The sequence below is a fragment of the Euphorbia lathyris genome, chromosome 1 (genome assembly GCF_963576675.1).
Source record: "Euphorbia lathyris chromosome 1, ddEupLath1.1, whole genome shotgun sequence".
Classification (NCBI taxonomy): Eukaryota; Viridiplantae; Streptophyta; class Magnoliopsida; order Malpighiales; family Euphorbiaceae; genus Euphorbia; species Euphorbia lathyris.
This window is the reverse complement of record NC_088910.1, coordinates 131,847,229-131,856,771: the sequence shown is the minus strand read 5'-3', so window position 1 is coordinate 131,856,771 and position 9,543 is coordinate 131,847,229. Positions and strand designations below refer to the sequence as shown.

General features: G+C 47.1%; 27 non-coding genes across 27 annotated transcripts; all 27 read left to right on the top strand.

The window, feature by feature from the left end:
* The first annotated feature begins 184 nt into the window (after window positions 1-184).
* LOC136213727 (5S ribosomal RNA) lies at window positions 185-303 on the top strand. The gene has a single exon (XR_010680831.1). It is a non-coding gene; the product is annotated as a 5S ribosomal RNA (ribosomal RNA).
* A 183-nt stretch (window positions 304-486) lies between these two features.
* LOC136214847 (5S ribosomal RNA) lies at window positions 487-605 on the top strand. Its single transcript, XR_010681914.1, has one exon. It is a non-coding gene; the product is annotated as a 5S ribosomal RNA (ribosomal RNA).
* Window positions 606-788: 183 nt separating this feature from the next.
* Window positions 789-907, top strand: LOC136212685 (5S ribosomal RNA). Its single transcript, XR_010679829.1, has one exon. It is a non-coding gene; the product is annotated as a 5S ribosomal RNA (ribosomal RNA).
* Window positions 908-1,165: 258 nt separating this feature from the next.
* Window positions 1,166-1,284, top strand: LOC136212673 (5S ribosomal RNA). The gene has a single exon (XR_010679818.1). It is a non-coding gene; the product is annotated as a 5S ribosomal RNA (ribosomal RNA).
* A 258-nt stretch (window positions 1,285-1,542) lies between these two features.
* On the top strand, window positions 1,543-1,660 carry LOC136215307 (5S ribosomal RNA). The gene has a single exon (XR_010682350.1). It is a non-coding gene; the product is annotated as a 5S ribosomal RNA (ribosomal RNA).
* Window positions 1,661-1,918: 258 nt separating this feature from the next.
* On the top strand, window positions 1,919-2,037 carry LOC136212662 (5S ribosomal RNA). The gene has a single exon (XR_010679807.1). It is a non-coding gene; the product is annotated as a 5S ribosomal RNA (ribosomal RNA).
* Window positions 2,038-2,297: 260 nt separating this feature from the next.
* Window positions 2,298-2,416, top strand: LOC136212632 (5S ribosomal RNA). Its single transcript, XR_010679780.1, has one exon. It is a non-coding gene; the product is annotated as a 5S ribosomal RNA (ribosomal RNA).
* Window positions 2,417-2,599: 183 nt separating this feature from the next.
* LOC136212025 (5S ribosomal RNA) lies at window positions 2,600-2,718 on the top strand. The gene has a single exon (XR_010679204.1). It is a non-coding gene; the product is annotated as a 5S ribosomal RNA (ribosomal RNA).
* Window positions 2,719-2,976: 258 nt separating this feature from the next.
* Window positions 2,977-3,095, top strand: LOC136212631 (5S ribosomal RNA). Its single transcript, XR_010679779.1, has one exon. It is a non-coding gene; the product is annotated as a 5S ribosomal RNA (ribosomal RNA).
* Window positions 3,096-3,278: 183 nt separating this feature from the next.
* Window positions 3,279-3,397, top strand: LOC136212024 (5S ribosomal RNA). Its single transcript, XR_010679203.1, has one exon. It is a non-coding gene; the product is annotated as a 5S ribosomal RNA (ribosomal RNA).
* Window positions 3,398-3,656: 259 nt separating this feature from the next.
* On the top strand, window positions 3,657-3,775 carry LOC136212630 (5S ribosomal RNA). The gene has a single exon (XR_010679778.1). It is a non-coding gene; the product is annotated as a 5S ribosomal RNA (ribosomal RNA).
* Window positions 3,776-3,957: 182 nt separating this feature from the next.
* Window positions 3,958-4,076, top strand: LOC136213881 (5S ribosomal RNA). The gene has a single exon (XR_010680980.1). It is a non-coding gene; the product is annotated as a 5S ribosomal RNA (ribosomal RNA).
* Window positions 4,077-4,333: 257 nt separating this feature from the next.
* Window positions 4,334-4,452, top strand: LOC136212650 (5S ribosomal RNA). Its single transcript, XR_010679796.1, has one exon. It is a non-coding gene; the product is annotated as a 5S ribosomal RNA (ribosomal RNA).
* Window positions 4,453-4,712: 260 nt separating this feature from the next.
* On the top strand, window positions 4,713-4,831 carry LOC136212629 (5S ribosomal RNA). Its single transcript, XR_010679777.1, has one exon. It is a non-coding gene; the product is annotated as a 5S ribosomal RNA (ribosomal RNA).
* Window positions 4,832-5,014: 183 nt separating this feature from the next.
* Window positions 5,015-5,133, top strand: LOC136214975 (5S ribosomal RNA). Its single transcript, XR_010682035.1, has one exon. It is a non-coding gene; the product is annotated as a 5S ribosomal RNA (ribosomal RNA).
* Window positions 5,134-5,392: 259 nt separating this feature from the next.
* Window positions 5,393-5,511, top strand: LOC136213625 (5S ribosomal RNA). Its single transcript, XR_010680724.1, has one exon. It is a non-coding gene; the product is annotated as a 5S ribosomal RNA (ribosomal RNA).
* Window positions 5,512-5,769: 258 nt separating this feature from the next.
* On the top strand, window positions 5,770-5,888 carry LOC136212627 (5S ribosomal RNA). Its single transcript, XR_010679776.1, has one exon. It is a non-coding gene; the product is annotated as a 5S ribosomal RNA (ribosomal RNA).
* Window positions 5,889-6,071: 183 nt separating this feature from the next.
* LOC136214583 (5S ribosomal RNA) lies at window positions 6,072-6,190 on the top strand. The gene has a single exon (XR_010681664.1). It is a non-coding gene; the product is annotated as a 5S ribosomal RNA (ribosomal RNA).
* Window positions 6,191-6,373: 183 nt separating this feature from the next.
* On the top strand, window positions 6,374-6,492 carry LOC136213031 (5S ribosomal RNA). The gene has a single exon (XR_010680164.1). It is a non-coding gene; the product is annotated as a 5S ribosomal RNA (ribosomal RNA).
* A 183-nt stretch (window positions 6,493-6,675) lies between these two features.
* LOC136212636 (5S ribosomal RNA) lies at window positions 6,676-6,794 on the top strand. The gene has a single exon (XR_010679784.1). It is a non-coding gene; the product is annotated as a 5S ribosomal RNA (ribosomal RNA).
* A 258-nt stretch (window positions 6,795-7,052) lies between these two features.
* LOC136215306 (5S ribosomal RNA) lies at window positions 7,053-7,170 on the top strand. The gene has a single exon (XR_010682349.1). It is a non-coding gene; the product is annotated as a 5S ribosomal RNA (ribosomal RNA).
* A 258-nt stretch (window positions 7,171-7,428) lies between these two features.
* On the top strand, window positions 7,429-7,547 carry LOC136212624 (5S ribosomal RNA). The gene has a single exon (XR_010679773.1). It is a non-coding gene; the product is annotated as a 5S ribosomal RNA (ribosomal RNA).
* Window positions 7,548-7,807: 260 nt separating this feature from the next.
* Window positions 7,808-7,926, top strand: LOC136212626 (5S ribosomal RNA). Its single transcript, XR_010679775.1, has one exon. It is a non-coding gene; the product is annotated as a 5S ribosomal RNA (ribosomal RNA).
* Window positions 7,927-8,109: 183 nt separating this feature from the next.
* On the top strand, window positions 8,110-8,228 carry LOC136212023 (5S ribosomal RNA). Its single transcript, XR_010679202.1, has one exon. It is a non-coding gene; the product is annotated as a 5S ribosomal RNA (ribosomal RNA).
* A 259-nt stretch (window positions 8,229-8,487) lies between these two features.
* Window positions 8,488-8,606, top strand: LOC136212625 (5S ribosomal RNA). The gene has a single exon (XR_010679774.1). It is a non-coding gene; the product is annotated as a 5S ribosomal RNA (ribosomal RNA).
* A 182-nt stretch (window positions 8,607-8,788) lies between these two features.
* On the top strand, window positions 8,789-8,907 carry LOC136213879 (5S ribosomal RNA). Its single transcript, XR_010680977.1, has one exon. It is a non-coding gene; the product is annotated as a 5S ribosomal RNA (ribosomal RNA).
* Window positions 8,908-9,164: 257 nt separating this feature from the next.
* LOC136212613 (5S ribosomal RNA) lies at window positions 9,165-9,283 on the top strand. Its single transcript, XR_010679762.1, has one exon. It is a non-coding gene; the product is annotated as a 5S ribosomal RNA (ribosomal RNA).
* The last annotated feature ends 260 nt before the right edge of the window (window positions 9,284-9,543 follow it).

Sequence of the window (9,543 nt, the reverse complement as noted above, 5' to 3'; positions counted from 1 at the left end):
GCCCAAACTTTTTTGCAACGTGCATTTTTTAATTATTTAATTTTTTTTCACCATGGCGTGCACATTTTCGAGGCGGGGGTCAGTGTTTGGGGTCCGGGGGCTTGTGCATGCACGTGAAGGATGAGCATACGGGAGAAAGGGGCGCCCAGTATGGAATATATGCTTAGTTTTTGCATGTGATGACGTGTGCGATCATACCAGCACTAATGCACCGGATCCCATCAGAACTCCGAAGTTAAACGTGCTTGGGCGAGAGTAGTACTAAGATGGGTGTCCTCTTGGGAAGTCCTCGTGTTGCACCCCCAAACTTTTTTGCAACGTGCATTTTTTAATTATTTAATTTTTTTTTTCACCATGGCGTGCATGTTTTCGAGGCGGGGGTCAGTGTTTGGGGTCCGGGGGCTTGTGCATGCACGTGAAGGATGAGCATACGGGAGAAAGGGGCGCCCAGTATGGAATATATGCTTAGTTTTTGCATGGGATGACGGGTGCGATCATACCAGCACTAATGCACCGGATCCGATCAGAACTCCGAAGTTAAACGTGCTTGGGCGAGAGTAGTACTAAGATGGTTGACCTCTTGGGAAGTCCTCGTGTTGCACCCCCAAACTTTTTTGCAACGTGCATTTTTTAATTATTTAATTTTTTTTTTCACCATTGCGTGCATGTTTTCGAGGCGGGGGTCAGTGTTTGGGGTCCGGGGGCTTGTGCATGCACGTGAAGGATGAGCATACGGGAGAAAGGGGCGCCCAGTATGGAATATATGCTTAGTTTTTGCATGGGATGACGGGTGCGATCATACCAGCACTAATGCACCGGATCCCATCAGAACTCCGAAGTTAAACGTGCTTGGGCGAGAGTAGTACTAAGATGGGTGACCTCTTGGGAAGTCCTCGTGTTGCACCCCCAAACTTTTTTGCAACGTGCATTTTTTAATTATTTAATTTTTTTTTCACCATGGCGTGCACGTTTTCGAGGCGGGCCCAAACTTTTTTGCAACGTGCATTTTTTAATTATTTAATTTTTTTTCACCATGGCGTGCACGTTTTCGAGGCGGGGGTCAGTGTTTGGGGTCCGGGGGCTTGTGCATGCACGTGAAGGATGAGCATACGGGAGAAAGGGGCGCCCAGTATGGAATATATGCTTAGTTTTTGCATGGGATGACGGGTGCGATCATACCAGCACTAATGCACCGGATCCCATCAGAACTCCGAAGTTAAACGTGCTTGGGCGAGAGTAGTACTAAGATGGGTGACCTCTTGGGAAGTCCTCGTGTTGCACCCCTAAACTTTTTTGCAACGTGCATTTTTTAATTATTTAATTTTTTTTTCACCATGGCGTGCACGTTTTCGAGGCGGGCCCAAACTTTTTTGCAACGTGCATTTTTTAATTATTTAATTTTTTTTCACCATGGCGTGCACGTTTTCGAGGCGGGGGTCAGTGTTTGGGGTCCGGGGGCTTGTGCATGCACGTGAAGGATGAGCATACGGGAGAAAGGGGCGCCCAGTATGGAATGTATGCTTAGTTTTTGCATGGGATGACGGGTGCGATCATACAGCACTAATGCACCGGATCCCATCAGAACTCCGAAGTTAAACGTGCTTGGGCGAGAGTAGTACTAAGATGGGTGACCTCTTGGGAAGTCCTCGTGTTGCACCCCTAAACTTTTTTATAACGTGCATTTTTTAATTATTTAATTTTTTTTTCACCATGGCGTGCACGTTTTCGAGGCGGGCCCAAACTTTTTTGCAACGTGCATTTTTTAATTATTTAATTTTTTTTCACCATGGCGTGCACGTTTTCGAGGCGGGGGTCAGTGTTTGGGGTCCGGGGGCTTGTGCATGCACGTGAAGGATGAGCATACGGGAGAAAGGGGCGCCCTGTATGGAATATATGCTTAGTTTTTGCATGTGATGACGGGTGCGATCATACCAGCACTAATGCACCGGATCCCATCAGAACTCCGAAGTTAAACGTGCTTGGGCGAGAGTAGTACTAAGATGGGTGACCTCTTGGGAAGTCCTCGTGTTGCACCCCTAAACTTTTTTGCAACGTGCATTTTTTAATTATTTAATTTTTTTTTCACCATGGCGTGCACGTTTTCGAGGCGGGCCCAAACTTTTTTGCAACGTGCATTTTTTAATTATTTAATTTTTTTTTTCACCATGGCGTGCACGTTTTCGAGGCGGGGGTCAGTGTTTGGGGTCCGGGGGCTTGTGCATGCACGTGAAGGATGAGCATACGGGAGAAAGGGGCGCCCAGTATGGAATATATGCTTAGTTTTTGCATGTGATGACGGGTGCGATCATACCAGCACTAATGCACCGGATCCCATCAGAACTCCGAAGTTAAACGTGCTTGGGCGAGAGTAGTACTAAGATGGTTGACCTCTTGGGAAGTCCTCGTGTTGCACCCCCAAACTTTTTTGCAACGTGCATTTTTTAATTATTTAATTTTTTTTTTCACCATGGCGTGCATGTTTTCGAGGCGGGGGTCAGTGTTTGGGGTCCGGGGGCTTGTGCATGCACGTGAAGGATGAGCATACGGGAGAAAGGGGCGCCCAGTATGGAATATATGCTTAGTTTTTGCATGGGATGACGGGTGCGATCATACCAGCACTAATGCACCGGATCCCATCAGAACTCCGAAGTTAAACGTGCTTGGGCGAGAGTAGTACTAAGATGGGTGACCTCTTGGGAAGTCCTCGTGTTGCACCTCCAAACTTTTTTGCAACGTGCATTTTTTAATTATTTAATTTTTTTTTCACCATGGCGTGCACGTTTTCGAGGCGGGCCCAAACTTTTTTGCAACGTGCATTTTTTAATTATTTAATTTTTTTTCACCATGGCGTGCACGTTTTCGAGGCGGGGGTCAGTGTTTGGGGTCCGGGGGCTTGTGCATGCACGTGAAGGATGAGCATACGGGAGAAAGGGGCGCCCAGTATGGAATATATGCTTAGTTTTTGCATGTGATGACGGGTGCGATCATACCAGCACTAATGCACCGGATCCCATCAGAACTCCGAAGTTAAACGTGCTTGGGCGAGAGTAGTACTAAGATGGTTGACCTCTTGGGAAGTCCTCGTGTTGCACCCCCAAACTTTTTTGCAACGTGCATTTTTTAATTATTTAATTTTTTTTTTCACCATGGCGTGCATGTTTTCGAGGCGGGGGTCAGTGTTTGGGGTCCGGGGGCTTGTGCATGCACGTGAAGGATGAGCATACGGGAGAAAGGGGCACCCAGTATGGAATATATGCTTAGTTTTTGCATGGGATGACGGGTGCGATCATACCAGCACTAATGCACCGGATCCCATCAGAACTCCGAAGTTAAACGTGCTTGGGCGAGAGTAGTACTAAGATGGGTGACCTCTTGGGAAGTCCTCGTGTTGCACCTCCAAACTTTTTTGCAACGTGCATTTTTTAATTATTTAATTTTTTTTTCACCATGGCGTGCACGTTTTCGAGGCGGGCCCAAACTTTTTTGCAACGTGCATTTTTTAATTATTTAATTTTTTTTTCACCATGGCGTGCACGTTTTCGAGGCGGGGGTCAGTGTTTGGGGTCCGGGGGCTTGTGCATGCACGTGAAGGATGAGCATACGGGAGAAAGGGGCGCCCAGTATGGAATATATGCTTAGTTTTTGCATGGGATGACGGGTGCGATCATACCAGCACTAATGCACCGGATCCCATCAGAACTCCGAAGTTAAACGTGCTTGGGCGAGAGTAGTACTAAGATGGTTGACCTCTTGGGAAGTCCTCGTGTTGCACCCCCAAACTTTTTTGCAACGTGCATTTTTTAATTATTTAATTTTTTTTTCACCATGGCGTGCATGTTTTCGAGGCGGGGGTCAGTGTTTGGGGTCCGGGGGCTTGTGCATGCACGTGAAGGATGAGCATACGGGAGAAAGGGGCGCCCAGTATGGAATATATGCTTAGTTTTTGCATGGGATGACGGGTGCGATCATACCAGCACTAATGCACCGGATCCGATCAGAACTCCGAAGTTAAACGTGCTTGGGCGAGAGTAGTACTAAGATGGGTGACCTCTTGGGAAGTCCTCGTGTTGCACCCCCAAACTTTTTTGCAACGTGCATTTTTTAATTATTTAATTTTTTTTCACCATGGCGTGCACGTTTTCGAGGCGGGCCCAAACTTTTTTGCAACGTGCATTTTTTAATTATTTAATTTTTTTTCACCATGGCGTGCACGTTTTCGAGGCGGGGGTCAGTGTTTGGGGTCCGGGGGCTTGTGCATGCACGTGAAGGATGAGCATACGGGAGAAAGGGGCGCCCAGTATGGAATATATGCTTAGTTTTTGCATGGGATGACGGGTGCGATCATACCAGCACTAATGCACCGGATCCCATCAGAACTCCGAAGTTAAACGTGCTTGGGCGAGAGTAGTACTAAGATGGGTGACCTCTTGGGAAGTCCTCGTGTTGCACCCCTAAACTTTTTTGCAACGTGCATTTTTTAATTATTTAATTTTTTTTTCACCATGGCGTGCACGTTTTCGAGGCGGGCCCAAACTTTTTTGCAACGTGCATTTTTTAATTATTTAATTTTTTTTTTCACCATGGCGTGCACGTTTTCGAGGCGGGGGTCAGTGTTTGGGGTCCGGGGGCTTGTGCATGCACGTGAAGGATGAGCATACGGGAGAAAGGGGCGCCCAGTATGGAATATATGCTTAGTTTTTGCATGTGATGACGGGTGCGATCATACCAGCACTAATGCACCGGATCCCATCAGAACTCCGAAGTTAAACGTGCTTGGGCGAGAGTAGTACTAAGATGGTTGACCTCTTGGGAAGTCCTCGTGTTGCACCCCCAAACTTTTTTGCAACGTGCATTTTTTAATTATTTAATTTTTTTTTTCACCATGGCGTGCATGTTTTCGAGGCGGGGGTCAGTGTTTGGGGTCCGGGGGCTTGTGCATGCACGTGAAGGATGAGCATACGGGAGAAAGGGGCGCCCAGTATGGAATATATGCTTAGTTTTTGCATGGGATGACGGGTGCGATCATACCAGCACTAATGCACCGGATCCCATCAGAACCCCGAAGTTAAACGTGCTTGGGCGAGAGTAGTACTAAGATGGGTGACCTCTTCGGAAGTCCTCGTGTTGCACCCCCAAACTTTTTTGCAACGTGCATTTTTTAATTATTTAATTTTTTTTTCACCATGGCGTGCACGTTTTCGAGGCGGGCCCAAACTTTTTTGCAACGTGCATTTTTTAATTATTTAATTTTTTTTTCACCATGGCGTGCACGTTTTCGAGGCGGGGGTCAGTGTTTGGGGTCCGGGGGCTTGTGCATGTACGTGAAGGATGAGCATACGGGAGAAAGGGGCGCCCAGTATGGAATATATGCTTAGTTTTTGCATGGGATGACGGGTGCGATCATACCAGCACTAATGCACCGGATCCCATCAGAACTCCGAAGTTAAACGTGCTTGGGCTAGAGTAGTACTAAGATGGGTGACCTCTTGGGAAGTCCTCGTGTTGCACCCCTAAACTTTTTTGCAACGTGCATTTTTTAATTATTTAATTTTTTTTTCACCATGGCGTGCACGTTTTCGAGGCGGGCCCAAACTTTTTTGCAACGTGCATTTTTTAATTATTTAATTTTTTTTCACCATGGCGTGCACGTTTTCGATGCGGGGGTCAGTGTTTGGGGTCTGGGGGCTTGTGCATGCACGTGAAGGATGAGCATACGGGAGAAAGGGGCGCCCAGTATGGAATATATGCTTAGTTTTTGCATGTGATGACGGGTGCGATCATACCAGCACTAATGCACCGGATCCCATCAGAACTCCGAAGTTAAACGTGCTTGGGCGAGAGTAGTACTAAGATGGTTGACCTCTTGGGAAGTCCTCGTGTTGCACCCCCAAACTTTTTTGCAACGTGCATTTTTTAATTATTTAATTTTTTTTTTCACCATGGCGTGCATGTTTTCGAGGCGGGGGTCAGTGTTTGGGGTCCGGGGGCTTGTGCATGCACGTGAAGGATGAGCATACGGGAGAAAGGGGCGCCCAGTATGGAATATATGCTTAGTTTTTGCATGGGATGACGGGTGCGATCATACCAGCACTAATGCACCGGATCCCATCAGAACTCCGAAGTTAAACGTGCTTGGGTGAGAGTAGTACTAAGATGGGTGACCTCTTCGGAAGTCCTCGTGTTGCACCCCCAAACTTTTTTGCAACGTGCATTTTTTAATTATTTAATTTTTTTTTTCACCATGGCGTGCATGTTTTCGAGGCGGGGGTCAGTGTTTGGGGTCCGGGGGCTTGTGCATGCACGTGAAGGATGAGCATACGGGAGAAAGGGGCGCCCAGTATGGAATATATGCTTAGTTTTTGCATGGGATGACGGGTGCGATCATACCAGCACTAATGCACCGGATCCCATCAGAACTCCGAAGTTAAACGTGCTTGGGCGAGAGTAGTACTAAGATGGGTGACCTCTTCGGAAGTCCTCGTGTTGCACCCCCAAACTTTTTTGCAACGTGCATTTTTTAATTATTTAATTTTTTTTTTCACCATGGCGTGCATGTTTTCGAGGCGGGGGTCAGTGTTTGGGGTCCGGGGGCTTGTGCATGCACGTGAAGGATGAGCATACGGGAGAAAGGGGCGCCCAGTATGGAATATATGCTTAGTTTTTGCATGGGATGACGGGTGCGATCATACCAGCACTAATGCACCGGATCCCATCAGAACTCCGAAGTTAAACGTGCTTGGGCGAGAGTAGTACTAAGATGGGTGACCTCTTGGGAAGTCCTCGTGTTGCACCCCTAAACTTTTTTGCAACGTGCATTTTTTAATTATTTAATTTTTTTTTCACCATGGCGTGCACGTTTTCGAGGCGGGCCCAAACTTTTTTGCAACGTGCATTTTTTAATTATTTAATTTTTTTTCACCATGGCGTGCACGTTTTCGAGGCGGGGGTCAGTGTTTGGGGTCCGGGGGCTTGTGCATGCACGTGAAGGATGAGCATACGGGAGAAAGGGGCGCCCAGTATGGAATGTATGCTTAGTTTTTGCATGGGATGACGGGTGCGATCATACAGCACTAATGCACCGGATCCCATCAGAACTCCGAAGTTAAACGTGCTTGGGCGAGAGTAGTACTAAGATGGGTGACCTCTTGGGAAGTCCTCGTGTTGCACCCCTAAACTTTTTTATAACGTGCATTTTTTAATTATTTAATTTTTTTTTCACCATGGCGTGCACGTTTTCGAGGCGGGCCCAAACTTTTTTGCAACGTGCATTTTTTAATTATTTAATTTTTTTTCACCATGGCGTGCACGTTTTCGAGGCGGGGGTCAGTGTTTGGGGTCCGGGGGCTTGTGCATGCACGTGAAGGATGAGCATACGGGAGAAAGGGGCGCCCTGTATGGAATATATGCTTAGTTTTTGCATGTGATGACGGGTGCGATCATACCAGCACTAATGCACCGGATCCCATCAGAACTCCGAAGTTAAACGTGCTTGGGCGAGAGTAGTACTAAGATGGGTGACCTCTTGGGAAGTCCTCGTGTTGCACCCCTAAACTTTTTTGCAACGTGCATTTTTTAATTATTTAATTTTTTTTTCACCATGGCGTGCACGTTTTCGAGGCGGGCCCAAACTTTTTTGCAACGTGCATTTTTTAATTATTTAATTTTTTTTTTCACCATGGCGTGCACGTTTTCGAGGCGGGGGTCAGTGTTTGGGGTCCGGGGGCTTGTGCATGCACGTGAAGGATGAGCATACGGGAGAAAGGGGCGCCCAGTATGGAATATATGCTTAGTTTTTGCATGTGATGACGGGTGCGATCATACCAGCACTAATGCACCGGATCCCATCAGAACTCCGAAGTTAAACGTGCTTGGGCGAGAGTAGTACTAAGATGGTTGACCTCTTGGGAAGTCCTCGTGTTGCACCCCCAAACTTTTTTGCAACGTGCATTTTTTAATTATTTAATTTTTTTTTTCACCATGGCGTGCATGTTTTCGAGGCGGGGGTCAGTGTTTGGGGTCCGGGGGCTTGTGCATGCACGTGAAGGATGAGCATACGGGAGAAAGGGGCGCCCAGTATGGAATATATGCTTAGTTTTTGCATGGGATGACGGGTGCGATCATACCAGCACTAATGCACCGGATCCCATCAGAACTCCGAAGTTAAACGTGCTTGGGCGAGAGTAGTACTAAGATGGGTGACCTCTTGGGAAGTCCTCGTGTTGCACCTCCAAACTTTTTTGCAACGTGCATTTTTTAATTATTTAATTTTTTTTTCACCATGGCGTGCACGTTTTCGAGGCGGGCCCAAACTTTTTTGCAACGTGCATTTTTTAATTATTTAATTTTTTTTTCACCATGGCGTGCACGTTTTCGAGGCGGGGGTCAGTGTTTGGGGTCCGGGGGCTTGTGCATGCACGTGAAGGATGAGCATACGGGAGAAAGGGGCGCCCAGTATGGAATATATGCTTAGTTTTTGCATGGGATGACGGGTGCGATCATACCAGCACTAATGCACCGGATCCCATCAGAACTCCGAAGTTAAACGTGCTTGGGCGAGAGTAGTACTAAGATGGTTGACCTCTTGGGAAGTCCTCGTGTTGCACCCCCAAACTTTTTTGCAACGTGCATTTTTTAATTATTTAATTTTTTTTTCACCATGGCGTGCATGTTTTCGAGGCGGGGGTCAGTGTTTGGGGTCCGGGGGCTTGTGCATGCACGTGAAGGATGAGCATACGGGAGAAAGGGGCGCCCAGTATGGAATATATGCTTAGTTTTTGCATGGGATGACGGGTGCGATCATACCAGCACTAATGCACCGGATCCGATCAGAACTCCGAAGTTAAACGTGCTTGGGCGAGAGTAGTACTAAGATGGGTGACCTCTTGGGAAGTCCTCGTGTTGCACCCCCAAACTTTTTTGCAACGTGCATTTTTTAATTATTTAATTTTTTTTCACCATGGCGTGCACGTTTTCGAGGCGGGCCCAAACTTTTTTGCAACGTGCATTTTTTAATTATTTAATTTTTTTTCACCATGGCGTGCACGTTTTCGAGGCGGGGGTCAGTGTTTGGGGTCCGGGGGCTTGTGCATGCACGTGAAGGATGAGCATACGGGAGAAAGGGGCGCCCAGTATGGAATATATGCTTAGTTTTTGCATGGGATGACGGGTGCGATCATACCAGCACTAATGCACCGGATCCCATCAGAACTCCGAAGTTAAACGTGCTTGGGCGAGAGTAGTACTAAGATGGGTGACCTCTTGGGAAGTCCTCGTGTTGCACCCCTAAACTTTTTTGCAACGTGCATTTTTTAATTATTTAATTTTTTTTTCACCATGGCGTGCACGTTTTCGAGGCGGGCCCAAACTTTTTTGCAACGTGCATTTTTTAATTATTTAATTTTTTTTTTCACCATGGCGTGCACGTTTTCGAGGCGGGGGTCAGTGTTTGGGGTCCGGGGGCTTGTGCATGCACGTGAAGGATGAGCATACGGGAGAAAGGGGCGCCCAGTATGGAATATATGCTTAGTTTTTGCATGTGATGAC